This window comes from Macrotis lagotis, chromosome 1 (genome assembly GCF_037893015.1).
Source record: "Macrotis lagotis isolate mMagLag1 chromosome 1, bilby.v1.9.chrom.fasta, whole genome shotgun sequence".
Taxonomy (NCBI): domain Eukaryota; kingdom Metazoa; phylum Chordata; class Mammalia; order Peramelemorphia; family Peramelidae; genus Macrotis; species Macrotis lagotis.
Window position 1 is genome coordinate 82644343 of NC_133658.1, and position 20143 is coordinate 82664485.

A 20143-nucleotide genomic window follows, 5' to 3' on the forward strand; every position below is an offset into this window, starting at 1 on the left:
GAAATCCCTACATCTCTATAAAATTCAATCTAAAACCTTTTACATTGGGCCTCTTTGATCCCTTCCATCTTTTGCCGTTATTTAAAACCTCCCGAAATTTTTTGTGTTTAAGTTGTATGTACTCATCTGTTGAAGCCAGATGCTTTTGCCAGTTAGAATGTAAATTACTTGAGTCAGAGAATTTTTTTTCTTTGTTTCTTTGTAGCCCTTAGAACACTGATTATAAGTAGGCACTTAATATTATTTAAGTTGGGGGAAGATGGAAAAGGGAGATCTTCTGACCTCTCATCTCATGATGTTGTTCTTGTTTAATGGACTCTTACAGAATGAAACTGGACTTGGAGTTAGGAGGACTTGGATTCAAATTCTGCTGCTTGTAGTTGTATAGCCATGATCAGTGCATTAAATTACATTGAACCTCAGACAACTTTGTGATTTACCCACTAAACTGAAGGGGGATTGGGTTCTTTCCTTGAGATATACAAGGGGATTGAACAGAAAAAAAAGGAATGGACCATGTGTTAGTAATCAAAAGATAGAGTAATGAGAATATTAATAATAAATACTTAAAGTATACATGATTTTTCTTTGTGGATACTAAATGAACCTCTCTGTTATTTAACTTATGCTCTTTCTTCTTCTTCTTCTTCTTCTTTTTTTGCAAAGCAATGGGGTTAAGTGACTTGACCGAGGCCTCACAGCTAGTGTCTGGGGCTGGGTTTGAACTCAGGTACTCCTGACTCCAGGGCTGGTGCTCTATCCACTGCGCCACCTATCCTTCCCTAGCTTATGCTCTTCATAAGTTATTGGGTGAAAAATGCATCACTTTATATAAATCTTCTTGTGATCAGCATTTGCTGTGTCTGGCACATAGTAGACCCTTCATAAATGTTTATTGACTGGTTTTCTCCCTGCTTTTTTTAGGCTAGTTGTTGGGTAGCATAGGAAAAAACCTGTCACACCACCAGGACTTGTGACCTTTCCAACTTTGTAAGACCTATTCGAACTTATACATAGCTGCCAAGGACCTAATTCCTTTCCAAACCACAATAAGACAAATTAAGTCCTTAATAGGATATTTATGGATAGATAAATTAAAGAATCTCTAGATGAGAAAACATGGATAGTTTACAAATGTGAGTAGTAGAAGGAAGATCCACATCAAAGAAATCCCTTGAATTCTATAGAATTAGGTTGATGACAATTGAGATTTGCATATTGCTCAGGGCTGGCCTAGTTTTATTATTGTCATAAAAAGAAAACTGGTATTTCTAAGAGACAATGACATGAAGAAGCAGGTCAGAAGAGAGGAATGCCAGTAAGAGAGTTAGTGGGGGTCTGTTTCATTGGACTTCCTATGGCCAAACCTAGAGAATCCAATGAGGATGACAGAAATTTAGAAATATGTGGGGGGGGGGGGGATATAGGGTATGTAGCAAGTTCTTCATTCTAATCCTAAGAGATAACTAGAAAGACTGAGAAAAGTGTAGTAAAAGTAAGCTGATTTTATTTCTAACTTATACCTGCACTGCCCAGACTAGTCTCCAGAGTGTGAGTAGGGAGTGTGTAGGGTTGCGAGGGCCGGTTACCTCCATTTTGATTGTGCAAACCATGCTTAAGCAGGCAGTAGGCACCTCTGCCTCACCAAGATTATCCATCTTTTTAAAGAATCCTTAATATAAGACATGCAGGAGCTTCCCACCCTCTTCTGTGCGTTTTCCAGTGCACACATCGCACCCTCCATAATAAATTCTGAGGGCTGACAGTGTCTAAGCTGGCTGCTCCTTTGCCCTCAATTTCAGTGAGATGGGCCATTGAAAACTCATTACAAGCTGTTTAGACTCTGACTTTGACTCTTGCTCAGCAGCGAACAAAATTAACAGCTCTTGGAGGTAGCAAAGAAGGCACTGGGCCAAATAAAAAAAGGGGGGGGGGGATGAACTGAAATGGTGAGAAAAGACTTTTAATATTATCTCCATTATTCATGCAAACAAGCTCAAATCCAAAGAGTCTGTGTTTGGTGTGTGGCTTTAATTGGGTGCCTCTTGGTGGCGGGGGTTGCTTCCTGTGGGAAGGCCACCCGCACACCCAACACACAGCTCAGAATTTGCTTACATGTCAAGCAATGAGCCTTTGAGTGCAGCAGAATTGCTCCATAAATTTAACTATCACTTTCAAATTTCTGTTTTTTTCTAATTTAGTGCTTGATAGTTTTTTATGTGATAATTTTAAAATGCTGTTTATGGCCAAAGTTACCTTGATAATACAGGTGTGCAGAGAAAATTCACAGCCGTCCATAAAAAAAAATTGTTTAGACCTCCAGGCATTTTGTAAGTCTAAGAACAAAGTAACAGTGCAAACATTAAAGGTTTTCATAGCATCCTAATTAATCTGAATTTTTATTCCCCAAAAGTAACAGTTTACAATATAATTGAAATAAAGTGCCCAATGATAGTTTTTTCCATGATATTACATCTCTTTCCTTTTTTATAAAATTGAAGATATAGCAAAAATAATAATTATAATATTAATAATAATAACATATTTCATTAGCACTTTTTAAAGTTTCCAAATCACATTCTCCTCACCAACCCATAGTCAGTCAACAAGAATTCCTTGAATGCTTTTCCTATGCCACATACTATGCAATTAAGGAAGTAACAAACATCTTGCACCATTAAGAATTTAAGCTCTGGGAGCTGGTTAGAGATGTGGCTAATGGACGCAGTACCTTGGGGTGAAAACACTTCCCAAATGAAGAATGCAGCAGAAAATGTAGTACATAATCCAGTCAAAGAGGAGCATGAATGTTCTAGAAAACCAAAAGTTAGACTTCATTTTCAATAAAATTGAAGGTTCCATGGTCTCTACACTGACAGGATCAACAGGAGATCAAAAACATGTCCATACAGTTTTTAAAAATAAAATAATGGAGGGAGGAAGGAGGGAGGGATAAAGTGGAGCTTTCTGGATTATTAATCCCTTAGACTTGAACCAGTTTTTTTCATTCTAATAAATTTGTCAGGAACAAAGTAAAAGGACCTTGATTTTGGAATCAAAGATTTTGAGTTCAAATCTTACCTCCTAAACCTCCCATATCTGTGCCCTTGGGCAAGTCCTTTAATTCTCAATGCCTCCATTTTCTTAAAAATAAAATGAGGCAGTTAGACAAGAGGGAGGGCCTCAGAGAGGTCTATCTGTGAGGCATAATGAAGAAAAATGTCAAAAAGAACTTTAAATGATATAATTAAATCAGCCCTGGAATTGGAGTCAGGAGATGTAATATGAACCATATCTGTGATGATTACTGACTATGTGATACTAGGCAAGCCAATTTCTCTCTCTCAAAAAAAAAAAGAGGATGATATTCTGGAGAACAATTGGGAATTATGCCCAAAGGACTATAAAACTGTACATACCCTCTGAGCCAGCAACATCACTCTTAGGTCTATTTTCCAGAGAGAGCAAAGAGGTAAAAGGACCTATTTGTGCAAATATATTTATAGCAGCTCTTTTTTTGTGGTGGCAAAGAATTGGAAATTGAGGGATACCCATCAGTTAGGGAATGGCTAAACAAGTTGTATATGATTATGAAGAAATACTATTGTGGTATGAAAAGTATCAAGCAAGATATTTTCAGAAAAAAAACTTGAGAAGACTTATATGAAATGATACAAAGTGGAGTAGAACCAGGAGAACCTTGTACACAGTAACAGCAGTATTGTTATGATTATCTACTGTGAAAAGCTTAGCTTCTCTGATCAAGGCAGTGATCCAAAGCAATTCCAAAGGACCTATGATGAAAAATTGCTATCCACCTCCAAAGAAAGAGAGAGAGAACTGATGAACTCTGAATTCAGATTGAAGCATACCCTTTTCATCTTTTTTTTGTTTTATTTCATTTGCTTTCTTTTGCAACATAGCTAATATGGAAATGCTTTGCATATAAAGTATAATCGATATCAAACTGCTTGCCTTCTCAAGGAGGAAGAACAACTGGGAGAGATAGAGAAAGTTTGAAACTCTAAACTTAAAAATAATGTAAATTTTTTTATATTTAATTAGGAGATAATGAAGTAAATAAAATTCAAAAAATAAAAAATGATAGCTATGTTCTCAAAATTATAGTATTAGCAAAGCATGTTTTCAACCTTAAACTATAATAATAGTAAGCATTTGTGTAATGCTTTATGGTTTGCAAAATGCTTTACATCATTATTATCCCCTGATACAACATTAACTTCTGAGGAAGTCAGAGGTTAAGGGACTTGTCTAGGATCATACAGCTAATAAGTTTCTGAGCCTGTATTTGAAGTCAGCTATTGCTGACTCCAAGTCAAGAGCTGTATCCACTGGTACCACATACCTGCCTCAAACTAATGAAATAGGAACAATATTTCTATTAATGGACAAGAACCATAACCCATACCTGAAACAGTTTATACAAATTGACAATGTGGTATTTAGGGGCCCCACATAATGTGATGTAACTTGTGATTAAATAAGCTGTATCTATGCCTAAAGAGATGCTTGTCAAATTCTGACTGCTCAATACCATGGTGACCAGTTCAAGATTTGACTAGTATAAACAAAGTAAGACTGGAGAAACCCTTCATGTGCAGATTCTCTAGAATCTAGGTAATATTTAGGTTGACTATTTCTCAATCTATATCACTCAGTGAATCCCCAGTGTTTTTCTTAATGTTTTTACCCCTCCCCAGTAGCAGCAATCTTTAGAACCAGTGAAGGTCAGGGTGGAAACAGATTAACAGCATCTTCTCCCACAATGTCAAAATACTTAAAGGTGTTTACAGTGCGCAGTGACACACAATGAATTTAAGACTGGACGACTGAAGCAGAAATAAAACTATTCCTGTTCCTCTAAGCTTGAACAGGGGCCTTGGTGTTTTATGATTGTTTTAAGGTCCATTAATCGTTGAATCATGGGGCCATGTAGAAAGTGACAGCTTTAACATTCTGTCCCCAGGTTTATTTAAAATGTTTTCTTTTCTGCACAGTTTCTAATTAATAATAGTGATTGAGTCCTGATTCATATGTTTCTAAACCATTGCAGTATGGAATAGAGCGTGGTGGTTTCATATTATTGCATGTGACAAAAAAAGAAGCCCAAAAAACTGAACAAACCTAATTTCTTAACAAGGATCGACTCTTTTGAGAAGGGGCCAAGTCTGTCCATACTACAGTCAAGATCATGAAGAAGGTCATCAATGAACTTCCTTTATTTTCTGATATTGATTCCCTTATGAGAGGAACAGGGGAAAAAATGTAAATTCAGATCCACTGCCAAGAGAAGAAAAACTTCAGGGGCTATATGTAGTAGAACGATTTAGATTTAGAATCAGGAAATGAGTCCAATTGATGAACTGGACAGTACACTGACCATGAATGAGGAAATCTGGTTAGTGAGTTTCCATAGAGGAAACAAAGATTTCCATAATAAAGGAACAGCTACCTATACCATGGTTTCCTCCAGAAATTGTTCTACTGATTAGCTCCGAGTCTTCATTTCCTTTCTATGGAGCTCAACTTTCTCTTCTTTAAAATAAAAGGAAGATGGGATGAACTTTACAGTCTCTTCTAGCTCTGACATTCTAAAGTCCAAAGTCCTGCTGTACTACATATAAGCTATGTGACATTGGGTTCCCACTTCCCTTTTTAGAGTCTTTCTTCATCTGAACTTAAGACACTAAGAAAATATATGGAATGAAGAGTCAGGTGGCACAGTGGATAGAGTCCTGGGCCTGAGTTTCAGTGAAATGTCAGATTCTTCCTAGTTGTGTGACCCTGGACAAGTCACTTAACCATGTCTGTCTCAGTTTCCTCATTTATAAGTAAAGCTAGAAAAGGAAATGGCAAACCATTCCAGTATCTCTGCCAAGAAAACCTCAAACAAGGTCACAAAGAGTTGGACATGACTGAAATAACTGAACAGAAACGATCTAGCAAATAACAACTGTGAGTTTGAGGACCACTGAAATGTCACTACAGTGCTGGTGCTGTCATATACCTGCCTTATATGTAAAGATTCTATTGTTGCCATTTTTTTGTCCACAATTTCATGGTATTTTTAGGTTTCTAAAGTGCTTTTCTCATCAAAATCATAAGAGATGGGTAAACAGCAGTGTTCAGCATTTGCTACAAAATTCCAAGACATAAGTGCAAAATTCCCTTCCCTTAAAGTTGACATTTTACTGGAGGGTAGAAAATGTGGGATATAGAAGGAGTATACAGTTATGATTATCTCTCTCTCTCTCTCTCTCTCTCTCTCTCTCTCTCTCTCTCTCTCTCTCTCTCTCTCTCTCTCTTTCTCTCTCTTTGCAAATGAGGAAACTTGGGATTAGAAGAAGTTAAGTGTCTTGTCCAAGCTGATACAGCTATTACAAGGGAGAATCAGGATTGAACTCAAGTCATCTGAATTCAAATGAGCACAAATCCAGTGCTTTTTAGACTGGAATTCCTGAAGTTGTTCTGCTAATTGACAAAATGAATTCACCCTAAATAAGGTAAAGGAAGAAGCTGACCTATCCACAATTAAAATTTAGAATTGCGGTGTCTTCAGCATCTCTACTGAAGTCCTTCTCTTGGGTTTCATATTGATTTAGCTTGGACCCAAGGTTCTCTAAAGTTATTCCAGTGGATTCTAATATGTTATGGTCTCCTGAATTGAAAAACCTTTAATTCTGGCCTTATAATGGGCCCTATTTCTGTCATCTGAGAACTGGTGTGGCTAAGTACAGAGAGGTTCATTCTAACACAGAGATAAATGTTTCTGGTTAACAGAAATTCATGAATAGAATCTCTTAAGAGTTGGAAGGATTGGCATCAGTATCAGTCAAGAGAGAACTCATACACATGCAATAATGACTCCTTAAAATAATATTACTGGCAAGAATGATCTCTGTTTTATGATACTATTAACTAAAGCCAGAGTTCAATCAAGAAATTCAGTTCAACAATATGTTTAAGTTTATCTCTCTTCAGGGTTAACTATTAAATTCAAAATCCCTTCCTTCAAGGAACTGTCTTTCCAGTGTAGGGGAACAAGGGAGGAATATAGAAGTATCTAGGTAAGCACAGTAGGAAGTGATGAACAAAGTGCTCCAAAAAACATTTGAGGAAAGGGGCATTAATTGGTTGGGGCAAGTTTAAGGAAGATTACTTGCTGAAATGGTCAAGAGACAGAAAGACAGACAGAGTGACAGAGAGAAACAGGGACAGAGGGTGACATACAGAGAGAAAGTCAGAGACATAGCGAGAGAAGCAGCAGCAGTCAGAGACAGCTAGAGAGATGAATCTTCAAAGAAGGTAAGGATTCTGAAAAGTAGAGGTGAACAAGGAATACTTTTGGCTGAAATGTAGTACATGAAGAGCAAAATGTGAAAGTGAACTGGAAAAATCAGTTGTGGCTTAAGACCTTAAATGCTACATGGAAAGGGGAAGGGAAGGGAATAATAAGCATTTATTGAGGAATTTACATTTTCTCCTAGGGGAAATAAAAAGCACTTTTGAAAGTCTTTGGACATGATCAAAATTGAATTTTTTTTATTAGTTTGAGGAAGTAGAAAGATTATTTAGGCAATAATGCAAAAGATGGTTGGTAACCCAGGAGAATAAACTTTTTTGTAATCGTTCTTGTAGCGAACAGGATTCAAATCCAGGTCTTATGTTGACAGATCCAGAACTCTTTCTCTATCCTGTCTCTCAAGAGATAGCAGACTGGTATTGGAATTTTATATCAGTACAGAACTTCATATTCATTCTGTGTGTTTTAATGACATTTGAAGAATATTTTGATTCAATTTTCCTGATATCCATTGAAAGACTCTCCTTTGCCATATTAGAAGACATAGAGCTGCTTCCCTTGAAGAACTTTTGCCATTATTTTGAAAATGATATTGGGGTACAAGAGAGTTACAAAGAAAGTAAAATTTAGAGTCTGACTTCCATTGTGGAGAAGACTCTGCTGTATTTGTTATGATGAAAAAAGTAACTAACTGGAAAAAATAACCAACAACAAATACATTACATATTTTCTATAGTTATATAGAACTATAAGTTATATATATATATATATATATATATATATATATATATATATAGTTAGATATATTTCATAACAGTGTCTAGGTTCAACTGAAATATCAATTGACTGGGAACAATGAGGCAACTAAGTGGCAGAGAGGATGGAGCACTAATCCTGAAGTTTGGAAGAGCTGAGTTAAAATTCTGAAAATTGTGCTAGTGTATGACCTGGACAAATCACTTACTGTCTCTGTACCTCAATTTGCCTAACTAAAAAATGGAAACAATAGTAATATCACCTACCTCCTAGGATTTTGTGAGAATCAGATGAGATAATATTTGTTAAAGCCATATATAAATGCTAGATGATGGTGCTGGTGATGGTGATGATTATTAGCCTCACCATCATCACCATTATAACATGTAGGTTCAAATCCACTCAATATATATATATATATATATATATATATATACATATATACATATGTATATATATATATATATATATATATATGTATATATAAACTCCTTCAAGGCAGAAAGTATGCCTTTCCCTTCCCCACCAATTTTGCTTCCTCCCTAGTAGCTAATACAATACATAGTAAATGTTGGTTGAATGAGTGATGAGCGAAGCCCCTTGTAATCAGTAGTTAAGATCTAAATTAATGTTCAGTGCCATTATGATTGCTTTGATACTTCAAAAGATCTGTTAATTAAGATTTCATATTTGGAAAATTCCTAGAAATCTGTCATGCAGCTGACATATACAGATGATCACCAGTATATAGCCAAAGCATTTCCACCTTGATAGATTCTTCCAAAAACGTGAGCAAGCATTGCTTTTTAGAATGTAAGGTCATCCACCACACACATTTCCATCTGAGGAGGATCTGACTGTCATGAATGTTTCCCCCAGTGGAGTATTTGTTTCCCTAGTACACAAAGAGGAAGTACAAGAGGTGTCTCTCTATTAGGGGTGATTCTTTATTACAGGTAAGTCTTCAATGAAGCTTCTTCACCTGAGGCTCATCTAGATGTACTGTTGATTTACTGAAAGAAAAAGCACTGTGATAAAGGAACAGATCATTTTAAACTGTGCAAAGATTTTCTTCAGAAATTCTGCCATGTTTGGGGGTGTTTACATTCAGCTGTTTCTGCTAAACTCCTCTAATTCTATTGTTACAAGGAAATTAATTTCAATTATTATGCCAATCAACTCCTTACTGAAGTCTGTTGTAGGATTGAGTGATGAAGGAAGAATATGATATGTTTGCCAACCAAGAGTACTAATTCAGTCTTACTTTGCATTAATGTAAGCTATAAGTCTGGAAGAGTCCATACAAGGCCACTGATGCAACTTGAAACTAAGACAACATTTGATTGAGGCTGGGGATATTATATCTGTAGATAGAAGAGAAGATTTGAGGACAGGAGGCATCAATTCTGCCATGTGGAGGAGAGATTAGTTTTGTTTAACTTAATTCTATAGTAAAGAATTAAGGACAATACGAAGATGTTATAAGGAAACATTTTAACTCTATATAAGAATGCATGTTTAATATATTTTATGCAGGGCAACTGCACCCTCACTCAAATAATTCCATGATGCAACTTTCAGGAAACAATGAGAGATTGAATAGTTGAGACTGATAGATCTTATGCTTTTGATTTAAACCTATTTCTTGAAATTTTATTACAATTAACACCAAAGGCATTAAAGTTAATACTTCTTTTTGTTAAGAAGCTATAGTTAAAAAGAGATGATGAACAAGTAAAATCTTCTGCTCCAATTTATTTGACTCTTTTTCAAGATGGTAATTAAAATAACAAAATTATATAGAAATATTGTTATGATTCTATGGGAAAGTAATTAGAGAAACTATTCTAAAATATTCAATCCATCTTAGTTATTCCCAGTTACTATCACATTTCTAGAGGAATCAGACCAAAAGTAAAGAATGTGGTAGAATAGGAAAAAAAAACTTTGATTGAGGAAGTCTAGGTTCAAGTCCAAGGTCAGCTACTTACTAAATTTAGACAAATCACTCTGAGCATCATTCTGCTCTTTTATAAAATGGAACTAGTAATTGCCCTTCCTGTATTATTTTGTTTTGTGAGAAAAGCACACCAGAAATAGGAATTACTGTTTAAATTGTGAATATCAATAAAAATACAATAGTATAAAATATTATTTTACAAAGTTAGGGTTAGGGTCTGTGCCTGTGATTTCACTGACTAAAGGAAATTCCAGATGAGGAAGCTCCCCCTGCCAATAGGGATCAGGATGCTCTCTGCAAATCATAATCTTAGAAAGTAGCCTGAGGCAGGGAGAGACCTAGAAACTTGCCCAGGGTCACAAAGTCTGGATGTGTCTAGGATTATAATGGAAGCCAATTGTTCCTGACTTTGAAGCTAGTTTGCCTTCCACTATAAAACACCATCTCTCAATTCAACGAAATTAAATATACTTAGATACTCAACTATGTCTATGATTTCTTCAGTGTGGACTCTTCATTAATATGGATTGCAGTCCCTCTACAACTTGATAGATGGGCTTTGAGAGTTTATATAAGCAAAAAAGTTCATGGTCTTATATTCTGTCTTTAAATGCAGCTAAGATAGTCCTCAGATAGCAAAATACAGTCTTTAGTCACTGGGGGCATCCTCAAAGACTTCCCAGCTTAGTGTAGGGTATACCAGTGCTTCTGATATAACTATCTGGAATCCATGGTAACCTTCAAAAACAATAAGCACTTATTGTTTGAGTGAAGAAACAAAGCAGTTATTAAAAATATAACCATATGTAATTGAGGATGTTTCTAAAATTCTTTCTACCTTCCCCCCATTTCAAATCCCATTTCCTTCTCTATTCCTAAATTTTTCATATGATTATCATGCTTGCTTCACACTGTGGTTGGGAAGGAAGATTTTTTCTAAACTTTAAAAGTATTCCACAGGAGGGAATTATTTTTATTCAATTTTTTTGTCCCAAAATTCCATCTTAAAATTATTTTGAAATATTTATATTTTGTTCTCAAGGGTATTTTGCAAAAATAGGAGATGTCTTTAATCATTAGCTTATATAAAGTATTTGATTTTTCTAAAGTTTTATGAATTTTCATCTTTTAAAGAACATTGATACTTTTTTAGTCCATCCAAGATTTTAGTGACCTGTGCTTTTCTTAATTCCTTTCAAGTGATTTATTAATAACATTTTTGTAAAATGGTGACCAGAAGAGACCATGATGCTTGGGCAGAGCTTTGTCAGAGTCTAAGGTAATCCATTCTAATTTCAGTGGACACACATTTTGCCCTGGCCAGAAAGATATATAATGTTGTCTCCATAATTCTGCTTTGCTCTGCTTTTGGCTGTGCCTCTGGTTAGTTCCCCACCCCCACTCCCCTTCCCCTTTCTCCCCTGGTTGATCAGAGTTTTTGATAAAGTGCCTACTGTGACTCCAAGGTCTTTTGTTGAGCTTCTCCTCTTCTAGATCAATCATATTTGTTGGGTATTTGTTTATGACAAGCCAATGGACATTGCTTTATATTTGTCAACATTAATTTCATTTGTCATATGTCAGGCCACGATGAGTCAGGACTATTCAAACCCTGGCCATTTCATTTTTTTCTCCTTGTTTTAGTTACTCTCTTTGCTAATTTTACATGGTCAGCAAATTTGACACATTTGCACTTGTAGTACTGACTAGGTAATTTATCTAGATTAGGAAATGTAGAGTTCTGCAAACTAACCACTGAGGAAATCCATTTTCCCCAACATATATCCCCTGAAATTTTTTTGCATACTCCTTTTTTTTTTCACTAACTCCTAGAGCACCAATTTGGTATCAGATGCTTTGTATTCAAATCCTAGCTATTTTGCTTATTAGTTATATGATCTTAAACAGATAATATCATCCTCTGTAGAACAAAACAGATAATATCATCCTCTGTAGATCAAATTCTTGGAGGGTAGCAACCATGTCACTTAGCATAGTGCTTAACTCTTGAGTAAGAGTTTAAAATGTGGTTCACCATTCTGGATCTGCTTTTTTATCTTTAAAATAAGCATAAATGATGCCACTGTGTGTGTTTCCATTGCCCTTTTGATCACCTTGAAGTCTGGATGTTTCTAAAAACTTCATGATCATTGTGCTTTAACTCAGGCAGCACTGCGATAATATTGGTGTCCTGAGAGTGAGTGTGTGTGTGGGGGGGGTAGGGATATTCAAAGTTGTATAAAATTTCACAGATTTAACACAAACTAACCAAGCCAATACAGTTCTTTTCTAGATACCAGTTGTTTTATTTTTTTTCTCTATTTCATCCCAATACTAATTATCCTGTGTGACCTTGAACAACTCATGAAATCTGCAGTGCACCAAATTTTGGATCAGGAGTCAAATGATGTGAGTTCAAATTCTACAAACTGATTCAAATTGCTTAATTTCTCTAGGTTTCAGTTACCTTATCTATAAAAGGAATATATGAGATCTGATGGTAAGATATCTCTGCCTTCTAAAGCAAGCATTTCTACACATTTTTGATTATGTGCAGTATCAGTAAAAGGGTCAGCTAGGGGACTCAGTGAATAGAATACCACACCTGAACTCTTATTCCTGAATTCAAGTCTGACCTTAGATTTACTAACTATGTGACCTTGGAGAAGTCACTTAATCCTATTTGCTTCAATTTCCTTATCTATAAAATGAATTGAAGAAGGAAATGGCAAAGTACTCCAGCATCTTTGTAAAGAAAACCCCAAAGGAGATCAGGAAGACTTACATGTGTCTGGAAAAATGACAAAACAACATCAAAGGTGACTCAGCAGATGGAATGCTAGACTTGAAGTCAGAAGATCTGAGTATAAATCTACCTTCAAATGCCTACTTGCTGTGTGACTCTGGGCAAGTCACTTAACCTAGTTTGCCTCCATTTACTCACTTATAAAATGAACTAGAAAAGGACATGGCAAAAACTCCAGTATCTTTGCCAAGAAAGCCCAAGTTGGGCTCACAAAGATTCAGACATTACCAAAACAAATGACAACAACAAAATAAGTAAAATGTTTTTGAGTAGGTATCCTCATTATGTGCACTTGATATCCATTACAAAACATGCAAAATAGAGATTTTACATGGAAGAAATAACAATAACACGATATTTAATCCTAGAGTCAATAGGAAGCTACTAGAGTTTATTGAGTAGGATGGTGTTTAATGACAGGATGAAAACTGGACTTTAGGACAAAATCAGTGTGGTAGATTTAGAGAGTATAATTAGGAGAGGAAGGAGATGAGGCAGAGGAAAAGAGGAAAAACTAGGAGGCTATTGTAGTAGGCCAGCAGAGAAGTAATGAAGGTCAACACTAGGACAGGGAATGTGTGACTAGAATGAAGGGGACAGAAAGTGGAGGAATAGAATGAGAAATGAAAAGATTTGACTGCTTTGACATATGGGATGAGGAAGCATGAGGAGATGAAGAGGATACCAAAGTTGTGAAGCTCCAAATGGGGATGAGTTTGAAGAGATCATTCAAAGGTCAGAAATGTAGGTGACACATCATCCATTCCTGCTCATCCTGGTATTTATTTCTTTTGTCCTGCTCCAATGGAGGAGGGAGTAGAATTAAGACTTTTATTCCCAGGTCCATGTGACTTAGGTTATCATTGACTTGAGGGGCCAAGGCACTGCTCTGAAGGTGGGAACTTGGGATCTTGCATGTTCGAAAGAAAGGATGAAATGGAGAGTGATAGGGGATAAAGATAGGCATGATTGTGGTAGAGATAAGCTTTGTGATTGGCTATTATGGTGAAGGTGGTTTGTAGTTCATCTTCCTCCAGCTAGTTTATCACATACCCTTTGGGATCTTGCTACTCAAAAGATCTGCTGTTCAAAAGAACCTAAATGATGTTTAAATATTCCATTCAATTTCTCTGACAATGACTGACCACTGTTCAGTGTAAATTCAGTGATAATCTTGGTGTGTTCTTCAGTATTTATAATTTCAATAGATTATACAAATAGGTTTAGTGTGAAAATAGAAACAGATTTTTTTTTTAAGTGAACTCATTTTAAAACCCTGTAGTTGCTCCCTACTGTTTAGTGTACTTGGGAATTATCTTAAACATACACACCCACATAGACATACATCATACAAAATAGAATAATATTAAAATATGCTTTAAAGAAGGTATTCTTAACCTTTCCTGTGCCAAGGACACTTTTGACAGGCTTATGAATCCCTTATCAGAATGTTTTTAAATTTATAAAATAAAATACATAGGATTACAAGGAAATCAGTTATACTGAACTAAAGATACTTTTTTTCCCCCATCCAGCAGAGATATGCTGTCCTTGAGGGTCTTGGATCTCAGGTTAAGAAACCTTTCTCCAGGGGCGGCTACATGATGCAGTGGATAGAACACCGGCCCTGGAGTCAGGAGTACCTGGGTTCAAATCCAGCCTCAGACACTTAATAATTACCTAGCTGTGTGGCCGTAGGCAAGCCACTTAACCCCATTGCCTTGCAAAAAAACCTAAAAAAAAAAAATTCTCTGGAGGTACAAAGTATTGAGTTTATAGAAAGCAAAGATAGCTTTTTATTTGGGGGCTTAGGGGCCCATTCATCTGGGATGTCTTAGGATCATAAAATTTTGAATTAGAAGACAATCCTCTGGCCTCTTTTTAGATGAGGACACTGAGGCACAGACTAAGTCAAAATCTAGCTTTGTTTCTACTAAAGGAAGAAACATATGAACCATCTCAAAGAGGATGGGATGAGATTTCAGCAAGGAGATAGATTTTGAGGGGAGGACTTTCCAAGTATAGGGAAATAAAAATATTTGCTTTCAAATATTTTCTCATCTTCTAGCACAAAAGTTTGATGGCAAGAATTACCTAGGTCCCAAATATGGAAGTCTCATTTGCACAAACTGCCTTGGCTCGGGGTCTAACTAAACTTTTGGGTCCAACCTACAGTCTAAAGTGATTTTCTGGAAATGCAAAGTCCTAATTATCTGAAACCCCTCAGCCCCCTAGCGGAGCTAAAGAATTAGAAGTTTACTTAACCCACTCCCCATTGCCAGTTTTCTTAAACATTAGCTCTGTTCCAGATATTTTTGTCTCTAACTAGCCAAGAAGGGGAAAGCACAGCCAACAACAATTTCAAAGGTTTGCCTTCTCTATGTAGGCCAAGTGCACAGATTTGATAGAATTCTGATTCATGCATCTTATTACATTCATTTTCATAGGAATCTGAAGGCACTGTTCTCTTCCCAGTGTGGCCCAGCTGCCAGAAGCATTTGTCCACTTAGAAAGCTAATGTCTTAAACTACCAACGATTCTAAAACTGAAAAACTACCAGAATATTTGGCTCTTTTAGACATGCATAAGGCTCTGAACAAAATAGATAGAGAACTTGGCTGAACTTTACTTGAAATTTGCCAATCAAAACTTCAAAAGAGAGCCAAGTTGGCTATGAAACCTCCTGCTCCGAGCCAGCGCTAATTATGTCAACAAGTAGTTCATGCTTAGCCCTTGTTGAGTCATGCACTCTCAGTTGATAGAAGATGAGTCTTAGGTGGATATGAAGCCCAGCAATTGCCTGTGTTAGCTCCAATCCATTTAAGACTGTTACTTGAAACTGCCTGATGACGTCATAGCATTTCAGCTCTTAACTTACTCCTGGGGTGCGTCCCCATTGTGTCCCTTGGATGAAAAAGGTCTCTAGGCAGCCAGAGCCTAAATGAGAAACTTGTGAAGAGGTTAGTATTAGCCTATAGAAGGAAGAGTGTAAGAGGCCAGGGACCTCTGCTTGAGGATAAGCTCTAGTATTTACCAGTTGTGTGACCAAGGGCAAGTCATTCACACTTAGGTTTAGCATTTATAAAAAGAGGAAGGTCATTGATCTTAAAGTCTTAAGAACTTGTGACCTTGAGATGGTCACTCTCCCAGTTAGACTGGACTAGACAATTTCTCTTTTACCTTCCAGCTTCAGAATTCTGGACTTCTTTAATTCTATGGGATAATCATCCTGGCACTACCAGCCTCACAGAGCTTTTCTGAGAAAAGCCTCTTAGAAATATCCATGCTCTCCACCTAGGAGTTAGTAGTGTTAGCAAAGGCATAAGCAGAGAACAGTGAGAGAGGATTAAAAGAACTGGGTCCAAGTTTCAGCAATGGAATTTCCTAGCATGGGAACTCAAGCCAAGTCATTTCACATTCTCTGAACCTCCATCACCTCCACTAGAAGCATTAAGTGCATCAGTTGATGTAATTAAAAAAAAATAATTTTCTGTGATTTACTATAATTTCTCCTGTCTGTGTAAATGCACATTAAAATGCAAATAATTAGAAGGAGATGTTAAAATTTTACTTAGAAATAAAAATGTTTATCCTAATCTCTGTTTCCTTTGCATCATGGATAAAAACAATGCACTGTATCAATCAATACATTGAGATATTCTTAATTTCTTAACTTCTTAAATGTCTTTGTTGTTTGTAAATGAGACAGCTGGAACAAAACATCTCTAAGGTCCTTTCCAGCTCTTACTGTCAGTAAGATAATGTATCCGGAAGGGAAAAAAGAAATTAGCATTTTGTAAATAAATACCTACCATGGACTAGGTACTTTACAGCTATTTAAAATTTTATCCTCCCAATCACCCTGCAAGATAGATGCCATTATTACTCTCTATTTTTACAATATGGGAAAATGAGGCACATAGGCTAAGTGATTTACTCAGAGACTATAAGACTGGATTTATACATAAGAATTCTATGTGTACTATGTCTACTAGCTTCTTTGAAAAAAGCCATTCCTACCAGTATATTCACCCAAGACCTTATCCCCTGGCCCCCCCCATACACAAAAACAAACAAACAACCAAAAACCAACCTGGTCTCAATATGCTAATTGTTCAATGAGGGTTACTACATTTTCCTGATTGAAGGATTAAGCAAAAATATTCCCTAATCTTCCTGAATCTCAGTTTCCTCATCTATAAAATGGAACTGACCTCATATCAGAGCAGTGTTTTATAAATCTAAAAGGGCTTTCATAGTAGTGGAATTCAGGATGTTCAGCTCCTTAATAGCTGAGACCCATTCTTATCTAGGACTCTTCATCTTGCCTTGCTGAACACAAAGAGAGTACTTAATAAAGGTTTTATTGTATTGTATTACAATGCTTCCCACTGGAGAATCCTCCCAGATGTACCTTCCTAATCAAAATCCAACCATTCCCATTTCAAACAATAATTTAAAATATTAAAATAAAATCTTCCTTGCCTCGCGATCTGACCGTATTTAGATCCATAGTAGCCAGAACATCTGGCAATTTGCTTTGAATCCTCCAATAGATTTTTGGGACATTTACATTATCCAGTTGGGGCTTTATATGGGGAGCCATCATTGTTGAACAAACAGACTTTTAGCATATTTAAGTTAGAATACAAGTGACCTGTATGTTGGGAATGCTTCATAAGTGAAGCCTATTTTCCCCTCAAGGAGATAATCAAATTGAAAAGTAATCCCTAAAGGGCAGGCTTTGTAAATTAGGAGGAGGAAAAAATCAGGACTAAGAAAGAGGCATGATAAAGGGCTATATTAAGCAGAGGAACCACTCTGAAAGAGAAAAGAGGCTTCGTGGTGTTTGTAAATTTGTGAATAAATCTGTTACAGAAATATTGGATTCATATTTAACTTGAAAAACAGGGACCAGCCTTTCATTGCGCCCTGCGAAGTTTGAATACGCTTTCCGTTGCTCTTCGTTATCTCAAATTAAATCTTAAATTGAGCTTGTGGTTCTGTGAATTAATACTCCGGCCTTTCAGCTCTTTTGCTGAGGTCATTCAAATCTAATGGTAGAAATGGTCACAGGGTCAAGCCTTGGTATGTAGAGTATAGAAATGTTTTAATGATGCTGGAAGATGTGTTTGCATTTTATCTGGTGGGGCTGGGATGCACTGGTGGGCTGTGGGGAGGTAGTTGATGATCACCCTCTTGTATCCTGGCCTCTCAAAATTGCCAAGTATGAAAACCTCCCCCAAATGACCCACAATCCTACCTCTAGCTGAGTGCTTTAAGCTGACAAATGTCACAAATGTCTCGTTTCCTTAATTTTCCCAGATGTAGCTGCAAGGGCCTATAAATGTGATATAAATTTAAAAGCCACAAAGATCACTCTGTAATATTATCTTGGTGCAGGTATCATTTGCAGTAACAATGTACCATTGCTGTGACTACTCTCCCTGCCCTTTCTATTACTAACATCTTGTTTGCTATCACTTCATCTTTTACTCTAGAACTAAAGTGTCATGCTATTCCTAGCTATCTGGGGAAAAAATGGGGATAATCTGTGTCATTCGCTTATTAGAAAGAAGTGCTCTGTAAATTTTAAAATGCTATAAGAGCAACTAAGTGGACTAGTCTCCATTCCTCTGCTCAGCTTGCCATCTCCTGCTAATTGCTCCATTCTCTGTGTCTAAAACCATAGTAGGCACTTAATTAATGCTTATTGACTGTATCTCAGTACCTAACTCAAATATCATCTCCTCCATGGAGCCTTCCTGCCACCTTTCCCCATGTAAAAATGATGTCTCCTTGCTCATATTTACTTATGCCACTCTGCCTCTGTTTTATCATAGTACATTTTATAGCATACCTATGTAAATGTTTTGTGTGTGTGTGAGAGTGTGTGTGTGTGTGTGTGTGTGTGTGTGCGCGTGTGTGCGTGTGTGTGTGTGTGTGTGTGTGTGTGAATGTATGTAACTCTTTATAACCTAGCCCCTTTCTACATTTTCAAGTCTTTTTGTACCATACCTCTCCAGTGACACTGGTCTAGCTCTGCCACAACAAGACATTCCTTTTCTTTGCTCTGGTCATTTTTCTGGTTTTCCTCTATGCCTTCTTATTCTTACTATTGACCTCCCTGGCTTCTTCTTCATTCCAGTGCCTTCCTTCTGTTATTTTTTTCCTATTTATCTTTTAGATAACTTATTTTGTATGTATCTCTTTACATTCTGTCTCTTCACATTAGACTATAAGTTTCTTGAGGGAGAGAGACAATCTTTTGCTTCTTTTTGTATTCCCAGTACATAGCACAAGGGTTGGGCTTAATAAAAGCTGATTGACTGATTGATTGATTGTATAAATTTCATATCTCCTTATATTATACAATATTATTCTTAAACTTGAGGGCTGTGTTATTTTTCAAACTTTTTATTTATAACACCATGATAAAAACTTATATCTAACATCTCTAATCCAGTCACTTGAACATAGTAGACACAAATATTTATGGAATTGAATGGATTTGTACTTCAACAAATATTTATCAACCATATTCTATATTTAGAGTCCTGTCCTTTCTGATAGAGGAAATAATGAAATGAAAAAGACCCTTATGGGGTTTGCAATCTAATAGTAGAATAAAATATATGTGTGAATAAGTATAAAATTTTATTATGATTTGATTTAACAATACATGCTAATTACCATGCCAGGCATTAAAGGTACAGAAATTAAAAAAAAAACCCAACCCAGCAACAAAATTGTTGTTGCTGTCAAAGAATATATCCTATAGAAAGAAATATAATATATTATGCAATACCAGTATTAACATATTGTTTTGGAAACATAAAATGGATAACAGATTTAGAATGTATCCCAACAATAACAGGGAAAAATATTAATGAAACATACCTATCATTCCAAGTAAGCTATAGAAATATTAAGGCTTCATCAAAAAGCGGGGGAGGGGGGTGTCAGTAAATCTTCTCAGTGTACACAATAAGCAGATTAAAACTTATAGAAAAACTTCAGGAATAAGCAGCCAGCAAAGTAAAGGCTGCCAATTGGTATATAACATTAGATTGTCTAATATAACCCAAAGTAGTTCACTTCCAGATAGACCTGATGAAGTGACCACAAACCAAAACTGGAATTAAAAGGTTATCTGAGGATGATATTCACTTGGGCACAATTTTCAAGATGGCATCTTAGAAGTGTTGAAGAAATTCTAAAAAGAAGGGGTTTTGGCAGTAATTCAGAACTAGGTATTGCCAACAAAAATTATAGAAAATTTTATTTTTAAAACAGT

General features: G+C 36.2%; 1 protein-coding gene across 1 annotated transcript in view; it reads left to right on the plus strand.

The window, feature by feature from the left end:
- WWOX (WW domain containing oxidoreductase) overlaps window positions 1-20143 on the plus strand; it is a 1413871-nt gene that overhangs the window by 979384 nt on the left and 414344 nt on the right. The window lies entirely within an intron of this gene.